The 12,731-nt window shown below is 45.7% G+C and overlaps 2 protein-coding genes across 2 annotated transcripts in view; one reads left to right on the top strand and one right to left on the bottom strand.

Annotated features, from left to right (window-relative positions):
* The window catches only part of LOC135054870 (myb-related transcription factor, partner of profilin-like), a 149,525-nt gene extending 141,033 nt beyond the window's left edge, over positions 1-8,492 (bottom strand). Inside the window, exon 1 of the mRNA XM_063958282.1 lies at positions 8,345-8,492. The gene's annotated coding sequence lies outside the window, so the exon portion shown is untranslated. The remainder of the gene's footprint in view (positions 1-8,344) is intronic.
* LOC135057206 (zinc finger protein 420-like) overlaps positions 7,616-12,731 on the top strand; it is a 163,121-nt gene continuing 158,005 nt past the window's right edge. Inside the window, exon 1 of the mRNA XM_063963099.1 lies at positions 7,616-7,740. The gene's annotated coding sequence lies outside the window, so the exon portion shown is untranslated. The remainder of the gene's footprint in view (positions 7,741-12,731) is intronic.

Raw genomic sequence — 12,731 nt, 5'->3', positions numbered from 1 at the left:
CCCTCTCTGTTTTAACCCTGTTTCTGTAGTGCAGTGCAGGGGAGAGCCTGGGAGCCTTCCCTCCAGCCTTTCTGTGAGGGAAAATGGCGCTGTGTGCTGAGGAGATAGGCCCCGCCCCTTTTTCGGCGGCCTCGTCTCCCGCTCTTAACGGATTCTGGCAGGGGTTAAATATCTCCATATAGCCCCCGGAGGCTATATGTGAGGTATTTTTAGCCAAAATATAGGTTTTCATTGCCTCCCAGGGCGCCCCCCTCCCAGCGCCCTGCACCCTCAGTGACTGCCGTGTGAAGTGTGCTGAGAGGAAATGGCGCACAGCTGCAGTGCTGTGCGCTACCTTAAGAAGACTGAGGAGTCTTCATGCCGCCGATTCTGGACCTTCTTCTTGTTTCAGCATCTGCAAGGGGGCCGGCGGCGAGGCTCCGGTGACCATCCAGGCTGTACCTGTGATCGTCCCTCTGGAGCTAATGTCCAGTAGCCAAAGAAGCCAATCCATCCTGCACGCAGGTGAGTTCACTTCTTCTCCCCTAAGTCCCTCGTTGCAGTGATCCTGTTGCCAGCAGGACTCACTGTAAAATAAAAAACCTAAGCTAAACTTTTCTAAGCAGCTCTTTAGGAGAGCCACCTAGATTGCACCCTTCTCGGCCGGGCACAAAAATCTAACTGAGGCTTGGAGGAGGGTCATAGGGGGAGGAGCCAGTGCACACCACCTGATCCTAAAGCTTTACTTTTTGTGCCCTGTCTCCTGCGGAGCCGCTATTCCCCATGGTCCTTTCAGGAACCCCAGCATCCACTAGGACGATAGAGAAATTAGGTATACGATGGAATTGATCCTGTGGTTTTGGAGGCTGTGTAAGTTGTGAGCTGGTGAAGTTCCCTCTGAGCCACAACAGCGGTTTGCTTGAGAATGAGCTTCCAATATTTGACTCTCCTGGTCAGCTTTAGATAATTGGGTTCAATTATGTTAAATCAAAATGATTCGTTTTGTTTAAATCGAACATATGCATATATGATTGTTGAATGATGTTTTTACCACCATAAGAAACTGTTGACACTTTTTATATATGATTTAAATGTTTTTAAAAAATTATAGTAAGTTCCATGTATTTATAACAGCAGAGTGTAATTTAATCAATCAGTATAATGATTGGCTTATCCCAGCATAAAAAGGGACTGGTTATACTGCTGGGATAACTCTCTGAGGAAACCGCTGGCCCAGTGGGCGGAGAAACGCGTAAGAGGGGCGTTCACTACTTGGATTCCGGTGCCCGGCTGTCACGATCCGGGTATCTGGACGCCATTACTTACCCTTCAGATGCCTCCTAAGGCTGGCTCAGCGTTCCAGGACCGGATCCCGCTGTTCCTGAGTTTCCACATGCAGAATGTCAGAGTGGTGATTTCATCAGCCGCGGCCTCCGCTGTGCCCGCGTGGTTAAATGTGCGCTTGTCAGTCTGGCGTCTCCTGTCTCCTGTGGCCGGCGTCGCCATTACTGTTTCAATTCTCACATGGATTACAAACCAAACTTCCCTCCAAGTGTCTGCATGGGCGCAGCCATCTTGGATTTTGTCATCTGAGCATTTCCACCAATCTGCTGTCTGTATTGTTGATTTGCATAATTGCCTAGCCAACCCCTTCCTTGCTGCAGGTATAAGTAAGCTGTGCCTGAGCAAGGAAGGCGTCAGTGCTTTGGTTGTCTAACCTAGTTCCAGTTTGTCTCTCTCCTGTGGTTGTCTAACCTAGTTCCAGTTTGTCTCTCTCCTGTGGTTGTCTTCCAGGTTCCAGCTCCTGTCTCCAGACTTCTGCTATAGAGACCCGCACCAGCATTCCATCTGCGGTGTAGCCTGACTCCCCGATCCATTCTGGACTCACCTGTTTCCAGCTACAACAATCACCTGCTTCCAGCCCAGCTTCCAGCAGTGTACAGCTTCTCTTAAAGGGCCGGTGTCCTTTCTGCAGTTTACCACTCTCCACCGGTATTATTATTTCACCGCTCTCAAACAATCACCTGCTTCCAGCCCAGCTTCCAGCAGTGTATAGCGTCTCTTAAAGGGCCGGTGTCCTTTTCTGCAGTTTACCACACTCCAAACTTCATTATTATTTCATCGCTCTCAAGTTCGTTTATTATTTAACTGGTTCCAGCCAGTATCCACTCCGTACCAACAACAGTCTGGTTCCAGCCAGTATCCACAGCAGCCGTTTTACCTTCAGCAGCCCAGCCTTTCCTGGAACATCAGCTGGTACGATCCTGGGTTCTCTCCATTGCTACAGTCAGGCCTGGTAAGGACCTTCCAACTAGAAGATTATAAGAACTGTCTCACACTACCAGGGCCTGTGGCCCTTGCCACCCTGTAGTACCCAGGAATTGTATTTATCCTCTGTTGACTTTTATGTTTCCTTTTACTGCTGCTGTGTTACGGAGTTTGTCATAATAAACATCATTGACTTTTATCCTGGTTGTCTTGGTCACGCCTTCGGGCAGTTATTCTACATGTTATTTACATGTCTAGGGGTCTGATACAACCTCCCAGGTTCCGTTACATCTCAGCCCCTACAACTGAGGCTGCCTCCCGTCAGCTCAGTCCCTCAGTTGTGACACCGGAGCTCTTTCACGAACGGATCCTATTACCGCACGCAGCGCAGTGGAAACCTGACCGGGGATAAAGCAATAGCAGGACAGAGTGCAAAACGGTCTGCACCCAGAGGGAAGCCGAGGCGGCTGTGAGTATCCCTTCAAAAGACGTGCTGCGGCTGGGACGTAGGGGTCGTAGCATACCGCTGTGCATCCATTCACTACACAGCGCTCTCCCCCTACTGCTATCTATTAAGGAGCCTTCCAGTGACTGATACATTTTTTGCTGGATACAAATAATAAGAAGGTTGTCCTGTTTAAAGCCAATTATTTATTAAGACAGCATGGTTACAATTGGACACAATTAATGCGTACCAGTGGAGATTGTACGGATCTATCTGTGTGAATAGACAATTACTAATTCGAGCTCAGGGCATGGGACTAAATAAAGAGTGCACTATATTGTTTTAATATCCGGATATTATCCTTGATTTTATTTGCTGTTTATATGTGGATTGTAATAAATGTGTGATTTAAACTGACCCTGTTCTTAGCGCTCCATTGTATAAATATATTTTGTGTTTCTTGGTAATTGGTGGAACAGTACCACCGGTGGGAGCAGTAGAGATTAGGTGTTTTTAATTAATTATGGGTAGTAATTAACAGATTTTGGTGGTATTATCATAGAGCGCTGTGTATTTTAGAAATATTTACATTGCATTATACAATGCGTTACACAGCCATTATATGCAATGCACAAGAACAATGCGTTACACAGCCATTATTTGCCGGTGTAAAATGGGTACTTGAAAGGAGGTCGAAGTAGCAAGTATCCGGTGAATGCACAGTGTCTTTTTACTGGCAGCAGACACTAAAGCAAAGCATACTCAGGCTTAGCCCTGGAAACACAGATATAAACAAACAAACATAAAAGGCCGGATGTAATGATGCCCGAGTTCGGCGGCCATGAGGGATGCCGGCTGAACTCTGACCTTTTTTTTAAAGGGGCATTCGCTTACAAGGCATGGTTTTGCCTTCTGAGTGATTGCCCCTTTAAAAAAACATCCAAGTTCGGCCAGCATCCTGCACGGCTACCAAATTCGAGCGTCATTACATCTGGCCCAGAAAGTCCTAGCACTACTTGTGCTTATCAGTCAATCCTGCTCCAGTGGCCTGCAGCCACAAACTGCCACGCTTTCCTGGCACGGCCAACGTCATCAGTTCTTGGCACTACGGAGACTCTGGCCTACTAACTTGCCTCTAGCAGGCATCAGTGCACCGTGCAGTGGGTGTACTGGAGTTTAAACCCCTCTCCTGCTTCTGACTTCCTGCTGGCTCTGGGTGAGCTGGAAAACCGGGAATTCCAAATTACTACTGAAGAGCAAAATATGCAGGTCTTGTATTCCTCTCTCTTGGAGGGAGTATATCCCACAGAAATGTGGGCAATCGTGGTAAAGACACAAGCCCTTTTACCACATCGGGTATAGGAAATTTGCGTTTCACAGCCATTATAAGCCAGGTATGGGAATATTGTATTACACAGCCATTAGATGCCGGATATAGGAACATTACATTACGTTACACAGCCATCATAAGACGGGTACAGGAACAGTGCGTTACACAGCCATTATTTGCCGGATACAGGAACAGTGCGTTTTATAGCCATTATAAGCTGGGTACAGGAGCACTGTGTTACACAGCTGTTAGATGCAGAGTATGGGAACACTGCGCTAAACAGCCGTTGGATGCCGGGTACAGGAGCACAGCATTATGGGAACATTGCCTTACACAGTCATTATAAGCCAGGTATTAGAACATTGCGTTACACAGCCATTATATGTCGTGTACAGGAACAGTGCATTACATAGCCATTATTTGCTGGATAAAGGAACAGTGCGTTTTATAGCCATTATAAGCTGGGTACAGGAACATTGAGATACACAGTATGAATGCTAAATTGATTTCTCGCAAATATTTAAAATGCCCTCTCTAATATATATTGCAGACGCCAGGCACATCTTATTACCATATACGATAAAAGTGCGCTGTACATTGCAAAACACTGCATCCCATAAGAGAAAACAATACACCCACACATTATCTGAGTTCCAAAGCTCATTGATGTATATATTTGTTATTAAAAAGGATATGGATTCAATATATATTACAAAGTACAGTATACCTATAGTTACAACTCATCCAGTAAGCAGTTAATACATAAAGTTACATACATCCAGTTACATACAGTTACAGTCCAGCGATACAATACCATTCCCTCATTGCTTATGTCTCTCTCTTTCTCTAAAATCATGCAAGACCTCCATCATTGTCTGGGACCGATAGTTATCGTCTGGGACCGATCAGCAACTCTGAACCAAAACAGGAACTGCTTTCCTGTGTGACCAGCAAAATGTGTTAACTAGTTTCTGGGGGAGGGGACTCTCTCATTCATGATTGGGTCACTAGTTTCTTTGTATGTGCTGAACATGCTCAGCCCTTGGGAACGTCCAAAGGGGCTGGCCTGAGTTTCCTGTTTGGAACTTCTATTGTTCAAATAAGAGCGATTTTAGCTTTTATACATGTAATCATAACTATCCGCTGCAATGTCCTACAACTTAATAACAATTATCAAATTAATCTACACATTAAGCTGGTTGTTTTAATAGTAAATATGACCGGTGTATCTGGTTTCGTTCAAATAATACACATACAGGACATTAATTCATTAGATAATTTTAAATCATCATCATGACTGGCGCTTGATATTATTATAATTATGTACTGTATGAAATAAGTGTACAAGCCATCTCTGTGGCATGTCCGTGTAAATGCGTGTGTTACCATATATGGCTGTGCTCGCTGCGCGTATTTGCAAGTATAGCGACTTAAATGTGTGTAGTTTGTATGTTCTCTCTATGTAATATTTTTGACTTTGACAACAGCCATTATATACCTGGTACAGGAACGCTGCACTACACAGCCGTCATATGCCGGGTAAAGGAACACTGCGTTACACAGCCGTTATATGCAGGGTGCAGGAATATACTGTGTTATACAGTCGTTATATGCAGATTCTAGAAACATTGCTAGATGCAACCGTTATATGCAGGGTACAGGAATACTGCGTTGCACAGCTGTTATATGCAGGGTACAGGAATACTGCGTTGCACAGCTGTTATATGCAGGGTACAGGAATACTGCGTTGCACAGCTGTTATATGCAGGGTACAGGAATACTGCGTTGCACAGCTGTTATATGCAGGGTACAGGAATACTGCGTTGCACACTGTTATATGCAGGGTACAGGAATACTGCGTTGCACAGCTGTTATATGCAGGGTACAGGAATACTGCGTTGCACACTGTTATATGCAGGGTACAGGAATACTGCGTTGCACAGCTGTTATATGCAGGGTACAGGAATACTGCGTTGCACAGCTGTTATATGCAGGGTACAGGAATACTGCGTTGCACACTGTTATATGCAGGGTACAGGAATACTGCGTTGCACAGCTGTTATATGCAGGGTACAGGAATACTGCGTGGCGCCTACACATAAAACCCCTTTCCTACAGCCTAAACCTAACCCTCTTTGCCCCAGCAGCCTAACCACCCTAACTCTCCCCGGGGGTGTCCAAACCTAACCTCCCCTTTCCTGCAGCCTAAACCTATCCAGCACCCCCTCCTCCCCCCCACCCCGCAGCCTAACCCCCTAAGCCTTGCGGCTTACCTCTCCGGCGGCCCGGTAGTGCGACGTTCGGGATCCTGTATTTCGACAGCCGGGATCCTGACCGGTTTCCTATGCCAGGTATAGAAACAGTGCATTATACAGCTGTTATAGAATAGAAAACCAAAGTGAATGAAGTATGTGGACTTACTATGGGCTGTAATTGAATAGCCCTGGGGGTCATTCCGACCCGATCGCACGCTGCACTTCGTCACAGCTGTGCGATCGGGTCGGAACTGCACATGCACATCGGCCGCGTCATTGCACGGGCAGCGCCACCGCAAGCTAAAAAAGCGGTCGCAGCGGCGACCGCAAGAAGATTGACAGGAGGAAGGCGGAACTGGGCGGCAACTCACCGTTTTCGGGGAGTGGTGAGTCCAACGCAGGTGTGTCCAGGCATTTGGAGGGCAGATGTCTGACATCAATTCCGGGACCTGCAACGCTGGATCGATAGCACAGGGTAAGTAACTCTTACCCTGGCCTTCTTTTACACAACTTTTTTTTTGCATAGCAGGGATGCACAAGCGATCGCAGCCCTGCTATGCAGATATACACTCCCCCATAGGCGGCATCTAGTTGCTCGCACGGGGCTTCAAAAAGTTGCAGCGTGCGATCAACTCAGAATGACCCCCACTGTAACATAGAATTTGACGGCAGATAAGAACCACTTGGCCCATCTAGTCTACCCTTTTTTTTTTTTTTTTTTTTAATCCTTTAGGCAATCTCAACCCTTTTTGAACCTTAATTCTTTGTAAGGATATTCATATGCCTATCCCAAGCATGTTTAAATTGCTCTAGTCTTAGCCTCTACCACCTCTGATTGGAGACTATTCCACTTATCCACTACCCTTTCTGTGTAACAAGCCCTGTGGCTAATTGAATATGCCCTTATATTGCTTCTAATTATAACCCTAATATTTACAACCGTATTTTAAATACAAAGGAAATTCACAAAAGCCATATTTGGTAAATAAATGATCATGCAGGTTGCAGTGCATCAAGTACTGTAGTGTGACGTAAAACAGAATTCAAGGTCTGAACTGTGGTTACAGACTGACATATAATTCGTTTTATTGATTCTTAACGCCTTATATGAGATGCACAGTCAGTATAATACATTCAGCTCAATAACCGCAGAATTGCGTCTACTACAGGCCAAACCATTCTTGCTGTGCTCATTCAACAATACATTTTTCTTAAAAGCCGAGAAGCAGGGCGGGCGCCCAGCTGCGGCCTCTGTTTTGGTCTCCGACAAAATGGCCGACGTTATTCATTCTTACTACATAAATTGGGGACAGTTTTTAATCTCTCTGTGTAACCATATACACTACATTTCCCAGTATTACCCTCCAGGACACGTATTTTTGTCATCACCAGGCAGCCGACTTTAGGGCTACAAAGACAGAAAAGAAGCTTTGGTCGTGATTTCTGTAGCTTGAGAAAGGAGGGTGAGAAGTCCACAGTGGTCTGTTATAATTATTACAGAGACAGTGCCATTATATGTGTCTTATACTCCTAATCATGTTACGTAATATAATGCTGGCTGTATTTATATGCAGCTCTGATGGGCTCTCCACCTGGATATTACTGCAGCCTCCTCCAGGACAGTAACTCCGTCACAGGAAGCATGGTGTGCATAGGAAAAAAGCCTTCCCCCATGATTAAAACATTTTATCAACCATGTTTAGTTATAACTAGATCTGAATTTATCATCTTGCATATACATGGAACCCAGGCTCTGTGATGTGGTGAAGGAACCATTCTATCAGACCAAGTAATGGTGGTGTGAGCTACAGCGCTCTGTTATAGCACAGGTGGAGCAGGCTCTGGAGTTGTATAATTGTCATGTGACTGTAATGCAGATGGAGCAGGCTCGGGTGCCCTGTTATTGTAACACAGCGAAGGCATTGGTTGGTGAGGTATAACTTGTTGACCGTTATAAGAATGTCCAAACAGCCGACGCACAGAATGTCAATAGAAGTAATGTCTACCTGTATGATATGACGACACAAGCTGTCGACAAATCGTTCCTGGTATCTAGTTTCTTTTTACCTTCTCCCGGTAGCAGCGGAGGCAATTCTTCCAGGTCCAGGCAGTCACCTGCAGTTCAGTTCCAGTGCAGGTATAAGAGGATTGGTGAGTTTTTCTCCTGCTATCCCTAACCCACCACTAGTGCAGAGGTTCCCAATCATGGGGCAGATGTATTAACCTGGAGACGGCATAAGGAAGTGATAAACCAGTGATATGTGCAAGGTGATAAACCCACCAGCCAATCAGATCCTAACTGTTAATTTACATATTGGAGCTGATTGGCTGGTGCCTTTATCACCTTGCACATATCACTGGTTTATCACTTCCTTATGCCTTTTCCAGGTTAATACATCTGCCCCCATGTTCCTAAAGTAGGCTGACGTTACCATCCCTTTAAACTGGGACGCTCATGAATTACACAGGTTCTGTGGCTGATTAAGACCAGGTGACTTGCAGGCTTGAAGTCACCCAGCCACAGAACCTGTGTAATTCATGAGTGTCCCAGTTTAAAGGGCTAGTATGGTCAGCCTACCTAAAGGTACACCAGGGCGGGATGTAATGAAGTCAGAGTTCGGCGGCCGTGCGGGATGCGGGAATGCTGACTTTTTTTCTTTTAAAAGGGCAGTAATGTAGAAGGCTAAACCATACCTTGTACATGATCGCCCCTTCAAAGAAACGTCAGAGTTCGAGCCGCATCCCGCACGGCCGCCGACCCCTGACATCCTACCCTAACTGTCCACGTTTTAAGGATAGCAATGCTTGAGCACAGATGACTTAATTAGTATCTCGGTTATTTTGATTCACCAATCTGTGCTCAAGCATGGATATCAGTAAAACCTGGACTGTTAGTGTGCCTTTAGGACCAAGGTTGTACTGCCCTAGTGCCTAACCCTCCCATCGGTGCCTAACCCTAACGATCGGCATCCTCAGAATGTCGACAGTTCACATGGCGACATTGTGAACCTGCCAATAGTTTTTGCTCTGTCAACATTCTGATGTTGACGTTACGAATGCCGACATGGTTACTATCTACCCGGTGCTTTGTTATTGCAATATTGATGGAGCAGGGCTTGTGTCATGTTATTATAATACAGATGGAGCAGGCTCTGGTATCCTGTTATAATAATACAGATGTTGCAGACTCTAGTGTCGTGTTATTGTAATGCAGATGTTGCAGGCTCTAGTGTTGTTATTGTAATACAGATGGAGCAGGCTGTAGTGTCGTGTTGTAATTATAGTGGTCTTTTATTCTAATAAATATGTCTTGTTATTATACAGATGGAGCAGGCTCTGGTATCCTGTTATAGTAATACAGATGTTTCAGGCTCTAGTGTCGTGTTATTATAATGCAGATGGAGCAGGCTTTAGTGTCATATTGCAATACAGACGGAGCAGGCTCTAGTGTCATGTTATTGTAATACAGATGTTGCAGACTGTAGTGTTGTTATTGTAATACAGATGGAGCAGGCTGTAGTGTTGTGTTGTTATTATAGTGGTCTTTTATTCTAATAAATGTCTTGTTATTATACAGATGGAGCATGCTGTAGTGTCCTGTTATTGTAAGACTGATTGATCAAGTTCTGGTGTCGTGTTATGAGATGGAGCAGGCTCTGGTTCCCTATTTTACTGCAAATGGATCAGATTAAGGTATCCAGTTATAATATAAGTGGCGCAGACTCTGGTGTAGTCATTCCTGCCATTGCTGGCACTTACAGTATCCTCAGTTAGCTGCTCGGAAATTTGAGGAAAAATTACTTCACAGAAAGGGTAGTGGGTAAGGGAAATAGCCGCCCACCAGAAATTAGGATCAAACAGGGCTGAGTTTCCCAAAAGGTTAAAAAAGAGGGATACGAGATGAGCCAAGTGGTTCTTGTCTGCCGTCAATTTCTGTGTTTCTGTCAGTAATAGCTGTACGTAAGGGGCTTATTTAATAAAATGGTGCAAAGAGCAACTTTAACGCACAGCGACCAATCTTATCAGTTTTAGAAGTCCGTAGTCTGACTAGTTATTGGTCACTAGGGGTAACACTGACCATACGCTAGAGTCATTTCCAGCCAAAGTACTCCATACATTGAGAGATTTATCTTCACGTTTTTACGGTACCTCGTTATTCATAATAATTTGATTTATATAGCGCTTTTCTTTAAAAGGTAAGATTAAATGATTTAATGTTGTGCATAGCCTACATTCTACAGCAATCGTTAATCTGCAGGATTGGCTGGATATATCTCTAGTGTATGGCCCAGAATCCCAAAATTGGACCAACAGGGGTGAGTTTTGGGTGTTCTCCCCTACCCCCTAAGTCCCCCTCTCCGCTGCCTAAACCTAGCCCTCCCTCCCCCCGCAGCCTGACCCTAACCTCCCGTGGGGGTACCTAACCCCAACTACCGTCCCCGCAGCCTAACCCTAACCTAACCCCCCCCAGTCTCCTGCCCACAGCCTAACCCTTACCCCCCATCTGGAGCCTAAACCTAACCCCCCTCCCCTGGCCCTAAATCTAACCCGCAGATGTACTTACTGTCAGTATGCCAGCTGGTGGGATTCCGGCGTCGGTCTCCTGGATCTTTTGGAGTCGGATGTCGGGATTGTAAAGGGTTTCGGAATTCTGGCGTCGGTACTTCGACTGACCGTATCCCGACAGTCGTCATTTTGACTCCATCCCTGCGGCCTTCCTCTTAGTGACATCTAGTTGTGCCACAGACAGTCCTTATCATCATCCATTGCTTGTTCAGTATAACGTAAATTGAGGCTAATGCTGGAACACAATGTGACGCGATAAGGTCCTACTCACTAGAGTTTTAGTTTACAATATGCAGCTGGACCATACGTATATGTATGTGTAATAAAATTAAAACAAGGAACTGATAGAAAAAGTGAACGTGGTGGACAGACCGAGCATTGTATATTGAGTATTCAGTAGTACTTAATGGATCTGCTACCTGGGACCACACTGTCACTGGAGGATACATATTAGTACTCCATAGAAGTATAGTAAGACCATTATGTGTGTAGAGGAGGACAGACAGGAGCCTAGGTGACTGAGTAAATTATATATGAAGATGTGAGTTTTCAGAGAACAGATATAGAAGCACTCTAACCCTATACTTTTACCAACTATATACTGTCTCCACTAAGGCTATAAACATCCTGATAGGATGCTACTGTTTTCCATAATTCCTTTATTCCATCTCAGAGCTCTTCTGTCAGAGTAATTGTAGTGTGCATCAGCTGGGCAGCGGTCATCATGTGACATCATTGGAGGGCCCAAAAAACTCGCTCACGACTGCAAAATAGTAGCCACTAGAAAATAGATGCTGGCGACCGTTCTTAAGGGGTGCCCAGACTTCTTGGGTCCCCAGGCATTTCTTCTGTTTCGCTGGGATCCCGGTCAGAGGCGGATTGGCCATAGAATTTACAGGGAAGATCCCCGGTGGGCCGATGCAACCGTGGGGCCTGTTTTGTTTGAGGACATGTGGTCCTTTTTATAGACATAATGAATAGGATGCAAAATAATTTGCATATATGAAAATTACTTTGCCACTTAGCCTGTGATTGCAGATGATCTAGTGTATGCTCTGTCTGCCTGATTGGCTGTCATAGATTAAGTGAATAGTGATTGGGATACGGTTGGTGTAATAAGCAAGAAAATATATCTTCCTAAGAATTATATAGTGTCCTAAATTCTGAAGGTGTATCATATAATGTGCTCATAATATTTAATTTTATTTCTTTTTAACTTCCACCTTGATGCTGGACATGCCCACTATCTGGAAAGTCTTGGGTGGAGGGTGCTGCTGCCATGGCCCATGGCTAGACCTAACACCTCTGGTGCTGCCCATGTGGGGCCACTAGTACAAATTTTTCCAGGGCCGCTTTTTGTTCCCAATCCGCCCCTGATCCCGGTAGTTGAAATCCTGACACCAGAATCCCGACACTAATCGAAACGCCGACGAGGATCCCAAACGGGCGTGGACTAGGCCACCAGGCAGGTAAGCTGCGGGGTAGGGGGGGGGGAGATTTTGGGGTTAGGTTTAGGCACCCCTGGGGACAGTTAGGGTTAGGCTGCGGGGGTGGGGAGGGTTAGGTTTAGGCTGCGGGGAGGGTTAGGGGGGCATTGGAGTAAGTTAAGTATACTTACCTTGCACATGTCGGGATTCTGAGCATCGGGATGCCGCTGTCGGTCTTCTGACCGCCGGCATTTCCTGCCCAATGCTATAAGCATTGCATGCCCAGACTGGAGGGGTCTGTCTTGCAGAGATCGGGATGGGGGGAGGGGGGTGTTAGATTTAGGCACCCATGTGGAGGGTTAGGGTTAGGCTAGTGGGGAGGGGGGGTTAGGTTTAGGCACCCATGGGGAGGGTTAGGGTTAGGCTGTAGGGAGGGTTAGGTTTAGGCTGCGGGGGGGGGG

Source organism: Pseudophryne corroboree, chromosome 3, assembly GCF_028390025.1.
Source record: "Pseudophryne corroboree isolate aPseCor3 chromosome 3, aPseCor3.hap2, whole genome shotgun sequence".
Taxonomy (NCBI): Eukaryota; Metazoa; Chordata; class Amphibia; order Anura; family Myobatrachidae; genus Pseudophryne; species Pseudophryne corroboree.
Note: the sequence above shows the minus strand (reverse complement) of the source record. Positions and strands in the feature narration are given on the sequence as shown.